At 40.6% G+C, this 10,964-nt stretch overlaps 1 long non-coding RNA gene across 2 annotated transcripts; it reads left to right on the top strand.

The window, feature by feature from the left end:
- The first annotated feature begins 89 nt into the window (after positions 1-89).
- On the top strand, positions 90-9,782 carry LOC308546827. 2 transcript variants are annotated; one of them, XR_013997398.1, is made up of 3 exons: positions 90-256; positions 7,686-7,825; positions 9,582-9,782. It is a non-coding gene; the product is annotated as an uncharacterized lncRNA (long non-coding RNA). The 2 variants fall into 2 exon arrangements; XR_013997399.1 differs by lacking the exon at positions 9,582-9,782 and adding an exon at positions 7,919-8,448 and having other exon boundaries at positions 145-256.
- The last annotated feature ends 1,182 nt before the right edge of the window (positions 9,783-10,964 follow it).

Here is a 10,964-nt window from a genome sequence, read left to right as displayed (position 1 = left end):
CGCCAGGTCGGCGGGCAGGTCGGGGCTCGCGGCGGGCGGCGGTGCCGGGCCCGGCCCTCCGCCCGCGCTCCGCCCAGGAGGCGCCGCGGGGCCCGGCGGGGGCGGGCGGGGGGGGCGCGGCGGTGTCCCCGCGCTGTCCCCGCGCTGTCGGGCGCCCGTCCACCTGGCCGCCCGTGATGGTACCTGAAGCGCAGGGCTGTGCCTGTTCGCGGTCGTGTCCCGAGGGGTGCGGCCTAGAAGGATCTGTTCAAACTCGGTGAGCCCCCAAATAACGCTTCCTTTTAAAGAACCCGCCTCGTTTTGGAGTTCAGGAGCCAGGACTTTTTTTTTTTTTTAATTTTATTTTTCAATTACAGTTGACATTCAATATTATTTTACATTAATTTCAGGTTTACAGCATAGTGGGTAGACAATCGTACAGTTTACAAAGCGGTCCCCCTCTGTTATTTCCAGTACCCACCTGGCCTTATAGTTATCACAATATTATTGGCCGTGTTCCCTGTGCTGCACTTTACACCCCCCTATTTCGTAACTACCAGTTTGTACATCTTAATCCCTTCACCCTTTTCACCCAGCCCCCCAACCTCCCTCCCCTCTGGCAAACCATCCCTCTGTTCTCTGTGTCTATGTTTCTGTTTTGTTCGTTTTATTTTGTTCTTTAGATTCTGCATATAAGTGAAGTCATATGGTATCTGACTTTCTCTGACTGGTTTATTTCACTTATCACAATACCCTTTAGGTCCACCTGTGCTGTCACAAATGGTAAGGTTTCATTCCTTTGTATGGCCGAGTAATATTCCATTGTATGTATGTACCACAGCTTTTTATCCCCTCTTCTATTGATGGGCATTCTGATTGCTTGTGTCTCAGGAGCCAAGACTTTTAAGCAGGGCCAGTTTGCTCTGTAAAGTCAATTGCCCAAGTGACCTTAGTTGAAAACTAAGTAACTTCCTGGATAACTGTCCTAAAAGAAGCTTTAATTCAGGCAGCCTGGTCATCAACTTGAGGCACAGGTAGCAATGGGATTCCAGCCCTGGCAGGTCCTACAGTTTTATCTATTCAAAATCATAATAGAAAATTGAACTGCTTTAGAAGTTAACCTAGTTTTTAGTACCAACTATGACACACGCAATCCCATGTGTTCAACCTAGTCATTCCTCCCCTCCTTCCCTGACAACCAGTTGTTGTTTTTAACTATTTCCATAGTTTTGCCTTTACCAGAATGTCATATAGTTGGAATCATACAGATGTAGCCAATCACACCACTGGCCTCCTTCACTTAGTAATATTCTTCCATGTCTTCTTATGGCTTGATAGTTCATTTCTTTATAAGTGCTGAAAACTATTCCATTGCCTGGATGTACCACTGTTTATCCATTCACCCGCTGAAGGACATCTTGGTTGATTCCAAGTTTGGGCAATTATGAATAAAGCTGCTATAAACATCTGTGTGCAGGTTTCATGTGGACATAAACTTTCAACTTTTTTGGGTAAATACCATGGAGCACAATTGTTGGAACAGTTTGTTTAGTTCTATAAGAAACTGCCAAACTGTCTTCCAAAGTGGCTATACCATTTTGCATCCTACCAGCACTGTTTGAGAGTTCTGGTTGCTTCATATCCTTGCTAGCATTTAGTGGTGTTAGTGTTCCAGATTTTGGCCATTCTAATAGGTGTGTAGTAGTAGCTCATTGCTGTCTACATTTGCAGTTCCCTGATGACATATGTGTGCATCCTTTCATGTGCCTATTTACCATCTGTATGTCTTCTTTGATGAGGTATCTGTTAAGGTCTTTGGACTATTTGTTAATCAGGTTTTTATTATGTTTGAGTTTTAAGAGTCCTTTGTATATTTCAGATAGCAATCTTTTATCAGATATATCTTTTGCAAATATTTTCTACCAGTCTGGTTTATCTCCTAATTTTCTTGACATTATCTTTTGCAGAGCAGAAGTTTTAAAATTTTAATGAACTTGTCAATTATTTCTTTCATTGACTGTGCCTTAGGGTACTGTATCTAAAAAGTCATCACCAAACCCAAGGACCTCTAGATTTTCTTCTATTTTACCTTCCAGGAGTTTTATAGTTTTATGTTTTACATTCATGTCTATGATCTATTTCGAATTAATTTTTATGAAGAGTATAAGGTTTGTAACCAGATCCATTTTTTTGCATGTGGATGCCCCATTGTTCCAGCACTGTTTGTTGAAAAGACAATACTGCCTTTGCTCGTTCATCAAAGATGAGTTGACTTTATTTATATTGATCTATTTCTGAGTTCTCTATTCTGTTCCATTGATCTTTATCCGTTCATTTTGCCAATAACACAGTGACTTAATTACTGTTATTTTATAGTGAGTTTTGAAATCAGGTAGTATCGGTCTCTGTGAATATTGTCTTGGCTATTTTGTGCCTTTTTCTTCCCTATACGAACTTCAGATTCAGTTTCCGTATATCCACAAAATAACTTGCTGGGATTTTGATTGGGATTGCATTGAGTCCAAGTTGAGAAGCACTGACATCTTGACAATATTGAGTCTTCCTGTCCACAAAAATTGAATATCTCACCATTTATTTAGTTCCTCGTTGATTTCTTTCAACAGAGTTTCATAGTTTTCTTCATGTAGATCTTATATATATTTTGTTAGATTTATACCTAAGTGTTTCATTTTGGAGGGTGTTAATATAAATAGTACTGTGGGGGTGTTTTCGGTGTTTTGTTGGTTTTTTCCAAATTGGTATTCTGTTTTTAATTTCAAATTCCACTTGTTCATTACTGGTACATAGGAAAGTGATTGACTTTTATGTTAACCTTGTAACCTTGTTAATTCTGTAACCTTGCTATAGTCACATTAGTTCCAGGAGTTTTTAGTTGATTCTTTTAGATTTTCCTACATAGACAATCATGTCTTCTGCAAAGAAAAACAATTTTATTACTTCCGTTCCAAACTGTATACCTTTAATTTCCTTTTCTTGTCTTATTGCATTAGCTAGGACTTCCTTCCTGGTCTTTCAGGAAGGTAAACTCACAAAAGTGTTGGGGTCCCTGAAAACTGAGTTCCCATGGAGTTTATAACTCTCAAGACTTGTCCAAACACCCCCAGCAATTCAGTTACAGTTCAAATTTTCATATCCCTATTGGTTCCTCTGGAGGTTTCTACTCATGTGTTTTTCTTACAGCAAGTTGTGATTCTTTGTATCTTCTTGTCTGTACCTCCAGTTTTGGAAGCAGTGATTTGCTGCTTAAATCTCTGACAGATCTAAAAATTTTTGTTTTTCAGTTTTTTTTAGCATTTTGCTTGTTAGGACGGAATGATGGCTTCTACACTACGTGTCAGACAAGAAACCCCAATTCTTCATTTTCTAAAACAAATGTTACTTTAAGAATGCAATTGAGCCCGGCCCGGCATGGCTCAGCGCTTGAGCGTCAACCTAGGATCCAGGTGATTGGGGTTGGATTCCCGGTCAGGGCACATGCCCGGTTGTGGGCTTGATCAATGACTCTCTCATCATTGATGTTTCTATCTCTCTCTCTCCCTCTCCTTTCCTTTCTTTTAAAAAAAAGAATGCAATTGACAATTCCAGTTGCTGCTGTCTTAACAGAACAAAGTTTCTCCAAGTTAAAATTAAGTTTAAAAATTTAAAGTTACAATAACTCAGGATTATATAATTTGGCATTATTATATTAAAATCTTGATTATAGCAACATTATTAAGTGATTTTGCTGAAACAAAAAGAAAACATCTTATGGGATAAATACATAATTTTTAAATTGTGTAAGTTTTTATTTTATTGCTTATCCAAACATCTCCAGCTTATCAGCAGGCTATGTGACCACATAATAATAATTAAATTCATTCATCTTTGATAGTTTGTCCATACTCACTAAAATATACAGTTAAAAAATTTATCTTAGGATAAAGGCAGGAGGACAGAACATTTTATTTAACAGTTTATTGGCTTGGTTTATGACTTTTAACTATGTAGACAAATGGTATGATGTCCTCCTTCATGCACTTGCCTGGAGTCTGCAGACATATGTGGGTAGTAGACCTGCTTGTGAGCACTGACCTGATGGCCAGGCATTAGTGGCTTGGGGAGCGCACAGCTGGAGGAAGCTGAGCTGAGCAGAGGCATAGAAAAGAACAGAGGAAGAGAGAGGAACTTGGGCTGCATGGGCTTTTTCCCCCCGACGTTCTCTCCCAAACTCTTCTTTGCCTTGCCCTTGAAAGCTCTACCCATGACTCCAGTCCCTCCAAGTGACGTGTGTAAATTTTATGGCTTATTTACTTAATTTAGGGGAGTCTATGAACACAACATAGAGGATATCCTTTATTTAAAAACTTTCACTTGAAGTACATTTACCTGTTGCTCCAGAGCCTGCTCTGAAATCTAATTGCTGCCTTGTTTGTAGCATAGCAATTAACCTTTGACTGTAGTTGTATCCATTATAGTTGGCCAAAAATAATACACCTTCTAATTACTACCTCCAGTATTACTGGAAAATAAATATTTCATTAGTAACATGACACTGCAGGAAAGAGCCACATATTTTAATGACAGTTTGATGTATAAGAGTGCCTCTTTGGAGCTCTGGTATTGTCATTTGCAAATAGATTCATAATGCTAAAAAAAGCACATACACAAAAAAAACAGGTTCATTTTATTAGTGCTTTGAGTTACATTTTGTGTCTGTGAGTTTACCCTTCTCAGTTTTGTTTTTAGTGGCTTCAATGTCTACCATCTGGCCATCTTTAATATTTAATATCAACCTTTTTTTCCAGCAGAACAGCCATATTAAGTCAAATATTAGAAATGGTATTTTCCCAAAAGCTTTTAGCAACTAGAAAAAGGCTTCTGCCTCAAATGTAGTGGTTTAAATAATTACTTAGTTTTTCATATGCAAAACCAACTTGACACCTAGTTGTGCATCATAGGCTGCTAATGACTATGTGATTTTTTAAAATTGCCTTAAAAACAAATGGGATAAATAGGTGTTATAGGGTGAAAGTGAAGGAAAACAGGGAATTTTAGAGAAAGTGGAATTAAAGAAATATTACTATTTTTGCAGTTCAATAAAAAAGATTTTATAGAGGGGGTGGGCTTTTGGGAGCAACTTAAATGTAAAGTTATTGAGAGATTTGGTGTCCCAGACATGGTATGTGGATCAGGAGGCTGTTTAGAGGGATAATTTAGTACAATAGATCTTACGTGTTTTCACTTGAAGACAGAGGTGGATTTACCATGAAACTAATGAAGCTTGAGCTTCAGGGACCTTTCTAAAGCTCAATCTAATTTTATTTTTGAAATCTCACACTCTTTTTCTTAAAAAGAATGTCTGCAATTATGTAAGCTTTGGGAACCTCACAGTCAGAATTCACTTCTCTTGAGAGGGGGAAAGTGGTATAATAGAGACCAGGGAAATGGAGGAGCTCAGGTGGATTTTGAGGCAGTCAAAAACTATTAAAAGAATTGATTTTCCCTAGAAAAGGGTGAATGGTGGAAGGGAAGGCTGCCGACCTATGTTTTTTTTTTTGAAGAGAAGGAGCTACTTTTTTTCTCTTTTTTAATATCTTTATTGATTACAGAGAGGACGGGAGAGGGAGAGAGAGAGGTAGAAACATCAATGATCGGCTGCCTCCTGCTCACCCCTGACTGGGGATGGAGCCCACATGTGCCCTGACCGGGAATCAAACCCCGATCACCTGGATCCTAGATCGATGCTCAACCGCTGAGCCACGCCTGGCCGGGCCCTATGTTTTTATTAATAATAAATGTAGCAGGACAGGTTAAATTTTGTCTGTATAGCTTTGACAAAACTTTAAACATTTATTCATTTATTTATTTGAAGGTAAATGGAGTGCTGGTCAGAACATGTACCTGCCAGTTCTTTTCTGCAGAGATCTTCAAACCAGGGGAAGCCCTGCCAGTCTTTGTCCCTCTAATCTTGCTGCCAAAGGGAGAGTTCGTGGCATGAAGAAAGTCTCTGACATTGCTCCTTCTGGCCTTTCACAGTTGTTCGTAAGGAAAATAATACAATAACTAGCAAAAATGCAAGAATAAACTCTGTGTTTCTCATACTTACAACTGTAAACCTACTTTGGCCCACTCTGTATACTACCAGACTGCAGAAAATGTTGGGATGGATGCATCTCTTGGCTTTTTTCCTGTTGGACTGGTTTAACTATGGTTGAAGTGCTGGCACTTCATTGAGCTCAAAGAAAATAGGGAAACTATATCAGACAGGAAAGAAACCAACACATCTTAGACACGAGGCATGATTATCACATCTACTCTTATAATTTATTTAGCATTTGACTCCCTGCTCAACCCTTTTGCATAAGCCCATCTCATATATTTCCTTAACCTGATTTATGTACATTTCTTTTTCTAGAAAAGATGGAAACTCTCATACTTGAAAATTGATTCTCTCTTGGAAAATTGCTTTCGTGCTTTTTGGTAACGAGTCTTTTAAAACATTTGTCTTGATCATGGCTTCAAGTATAATAGTGAAATTCCTTAGAAACAGGACGTAGGAAGCCTACTCTGAAGTGGGAGAAGCCTGGACAATGCACTTGATGTTTGGTGACATCCAGGCTTTGTAAAGAGCCTGGTGAAAGGGATTGTGGGAATCTTACAACTACCAGGTTTTCTGAAGATAAGTCCAGTCTCTGCAAACAGTCTCCCCCGTTAGGTCAGACAGCAAGAGGCAGTGCAGTGTGGCAAACAAGGGCTGTAGCTTTAGACTTCCTGGGCTCAAAACCTGGGCCGGACATTTACTGCACGCTGTACCTTGGGTAAGTTCCTTCAGTTCCCCACATGGTTTCTATGTCTATCAAATCAGTTCAATAATAATACATTTCTCACTGGTTGTTGTAAGGCTAAGAATTAATTTACATAAGGCATTAAAACTGTTGCCTGGCAAGTAGTAAGATGCCAGACTCATGTTGGATACTAAGTCCTCTGAGAAAGTCCCTGGAGGTCTCCTGGAACACAGGCGGGGGTTGGTGGCATGACCCATTCTGACCGGACATCAGGCATTCCCTACATCTTCCCTTCATCTCAGGAGGTGTTTTTGAGAATCACACGGCAACCATTTACTGTTGCCCCTGAGGTTACAGGTTAACTGGGTGGTTTCTCTGGTCTCAGCTATGCTCTGTCCTGCATCCGTGGTCAGCTACAGGTCAGCTGGTTGGCCGCGTGCTTCCAGAGCGTGCCTGGCTACAGACTGCGGCGCTTCTCTTCTCTGCATTGTCTGGCGTTTTCCAGCAGGCGAGCCTAGTGAGGATTTTTTCCCAAGGGTCTCAGGGTTTCTAGAAGAGTGAAACTATGCAAGCAAGGCCTTTTGAGACCTAGACTCAGAACTGGCATAATATTGCTTCTGTTGCATTATTTTGGATAAAGTGAGTCACAAGGCTAACCCAGATTCAAGGAGTGGGAAAATGTCAGCTCTCAAGGGGAGGCACTCCAGGGTCATCTTACAAAGGGAAATAAAGGAAGGGGAACAATCATCTACGCTACCCAATTTGATAGTTTCTTTTATAGCATTTCTGGCAGGTGGTCCTGTCGCTGGAACACCTTCAAAGAGGGGCAGGTCACTGATTTATAAGACAGCTCTCGCCGTTGGAGTCTCCTTTATTGTGCCTCTAAACGACATCGACTCTCATAGAATCTTTGAATCGTAGGATTGAAGGCCATCCAGGCAATGAAGCCAGATTCCTGTACAGGAAGCCATAGGAAGTCTGCAATTTCCACCGATTTGTCCCAGTTCTACCTTTTGGAGCAAAACAAAACATGCTTTTAAGAGATTCTAACCAAGGCCTAGGTGGGTATTACATAATAGATACATATTCCATTCTAGCCCCCATTTATTCATTTTTTCATTCATTTATTCCTGCATTCTGTATCTATTAAGTAGATTCCACGGGCCAAGCACTCGTCTAAGACGAGTAAGAACACGGTGTTTCAAGTCGCTTAGATTTAACTCTAAGTTTCGTTTCCACCACGTGTCAACTGTGTGACTTGCCTGATGGCTTCACATCGAGTTCAATTTTTCATCTGTAATTCTTACTTGTTGTCTCCACTTCTGTGAAGTTGCTGGATTTCAATATTTTGTGGGTAAAACACTTACCTCCTGGGTTGGGGAGGTCCGTTTCTTAGTTTTCCCCAGGGAACCCCCTACTAAATGGAGGACCCCAGCCTCTTGTGAGCAGGGACAGTTGCTTAGACCCCTTTCCATCCCTAGTTATCACGAGGCCTGTCTGACAGCAAGAGTTCAGAACACACCGGTTGAATGAATGAAGGAACGAATGAATGTTATTCATGAAACACATTTATTTATTCAGCATCAAAATGTTTTACATGGCAAATTTTAATACAAGAAATGCATCCCCGAAACTTCACCTACATTAATTTCCATACGTAAGAAATACATGTACTTAAAATACAGAGTGGTGTGCCACTTATTTTTTTCTTCTTAACCTCATCAATTTTTCAGGAACTTCCAGCAGATGGCACCAATAAATACTGTCATCACGGGACTGAATTGGGAATTGGTTGATATTTTTCAACATGAACTGCCTTTTGGAGCAAAACAAAACATTATGCTTTTAAGAGATCCTAACCAAGGCCTAGGTGTCTCAAACACTGTCAGTGTATTGAAAAAGGTTTTTTTAATGTACTTTAGATGTTTGTAAAAACTGCAACATAGGATGAATTCATACCTTGTACATAGCTCTATGGGTGAGAAGTTCCTATTGGGATAAGTCAAGCTTTGAGAGGGAGGATTATACTGATTCTTTGGTCTTATAAGAAAGGGATCTTAGAGAATAGTGATCAGGTTTGCATAAAAAGGGCCAGCTGAATTGTTTTGCAAGTCAGGAAAGGATGGTTTCAATGAGTCAGATATGGCAGTGTAACGGCCTGCAGTGGCCTAAGAGAATCAGCCTCATGCAATGCCCAGTACTCCTGGGATCTAATACACAGCATGGTGCCCACAGTTAACAATACTGTACTATACACTTGAAAGTTGCTGAGAGGAAATCTTAAATGTTCTCACAACACATACAAAAACAAATGGTAATTATGTAAGGTAATGGAGGTGTTAACATGGTTGTGGTAATCATTTCAAAATACATATATGTGTATCAGATCATCGCATTGTACCCCTTAAACTTGCACAATGTTTTTCAATTATATATCAGTAAAGCTGGAAAGTTAAAATAAAATACATAAAGTTAAATAAATTAAGTAAATAGAAATGTGCAGTACTGCCTGAGAGTATCACTGCCACCGCCTACCAGCTCGCCAAGGCCTAGCAGACGGGCCACTTCATTGGGAGAAATGGTAGTTTTACTACCTAACACTGGGTCTCTGCATGTACATAATCCAGTCTCAAGAACTTAACTGGCATGTTGGAGTTAATATCAAGGGCTGTCTGCACTGAGATTCCATGGTTTTCTTTTTCCCCTTCCATGCTTGGTTTAGCAAATTAGTGACCTTGTAGTTGAATGTATGGCTGCCATCTCTTTTTCCTGCCTACCTTACATGATGAACTTTTTTTTTTTTTAAATCCTCACCAGAAGACATGCTGAGAGAGAGAGAGAGAGAAACATTGATCAGTTGCCGACTTGGGATTGAACCTGCAACCCAGGCATGTGCCCTGACCAGGAATCAAACTGGCAACCTTTCAATGCACAGGATGACACTCAACCAACTGAGCCACTCTGGCTAGGAAAGGAATTGCTTTTTTAAGGCTTCAATAAAAATTCCAAAGGAATGGCTTTCAAGTTGATTTCTTGGGAGATATGTGAGAACTGGGGAGACTCTTTTCTCCTGATTGTGTTTAAGCCCCTCAGTATGGTAGACCCATGTCCCTGGTCCTAGAATCTTCACTGGGCTCAGGTGACTGTGTCTAGTGTTCAGATTTATAATCTTCTAAGGTAACATGCTGTACTGGGGGAGGCTAGTCAGACAACAGAAAGATCACCATGAGGTCAAACCTGTTTGTTTCCACCTGTTAGAGAAACGCTTTTCTTGTGCACAGAGCTAGAGACAGGCTTATTGTTCTGATGGAGCCGAGGGATGATGTCATCTCTGCTGACTAGTAATTGTTCAGGAATGTATTGATACGGTTTTCTGTAGCTGGGTTTATAAGTGCTTTGCTCGTAAATGGCTGAGGTGTGCAGGGGTATGTACCAAACTCCTTTCCCTTTCTTTTACTGTTTCTCAATTATTCCATGATTTAGCAGTCAGGATTCAGTTACAGATCAGACCACCTTTTCACTGATTTTAGCAGAAAGGGACTTAATATAAAACTCTGAGTGCTTGTAGAACTTCTGGAAGAGCTAGAGGGACAGGTGCTAGGCTACGCCCCCAGGAATGAGCTCCAGTTCAGCCCCACAGAGCTGAACAGGCTAGAAAATTGCTGTTTAAAAAAAAAGAGACTTAAGATCTTGGTCAAAGCTTTTGCTATTGATTAAATATATGGATTGATGTTGTTGCTTTATTATGTTACTGTTGGGGGGAAAACTGACCTTAGGCCAGGACAACATGGTTCTAGACTGGCAGCGTTGGATTCTCTGGGAGCTTGTTACAAATGCACATTCTCGGACTCCCCTACTGAGTTAGAAGCTCTGGGGTGGAGCCCAGGAATCTGTGCTTTAGAAGTCCCCTGGGAGATTCTGATTCGAGAGGGTGACCAACCAACTGTCCTGGTTTGCTCAGGACTGTTGAAAGAATTTATGTTGAAAAGCCCCCTGGGCAAGACAGAACACACCGTCTTCCTTAGATGCAGCTGAAGGCTTGGGAAGCCCATCCTAGGCCATCTGAGGAGGCGCTTGCTGGCAGGGAGTTCGAGTCCTAGATTCAAGGTATAGGGTCATTAAGGCAATGTGACAGCGAAATGCTGCTCACTCAAAATAGCTTTCGTTGAAACAGCAAAATGCTCATTTGTCACTACTTTT

This window comes from Miniopterus schreibersii (genome assembly GCF_964146895.1).
Source record: "Miniopterus schreibersii genome assembly, chromosome: 17".
Lineage (NCBI taxonomy): Eukaryota > Metazoa > Chordata > Mammalia > Chiroptera > Miniopteridae > Miniopterus > Miniopterus schreibersii.
This window is presented reverse-complemented; position numbering and strand designations above follow the sequence as displayed.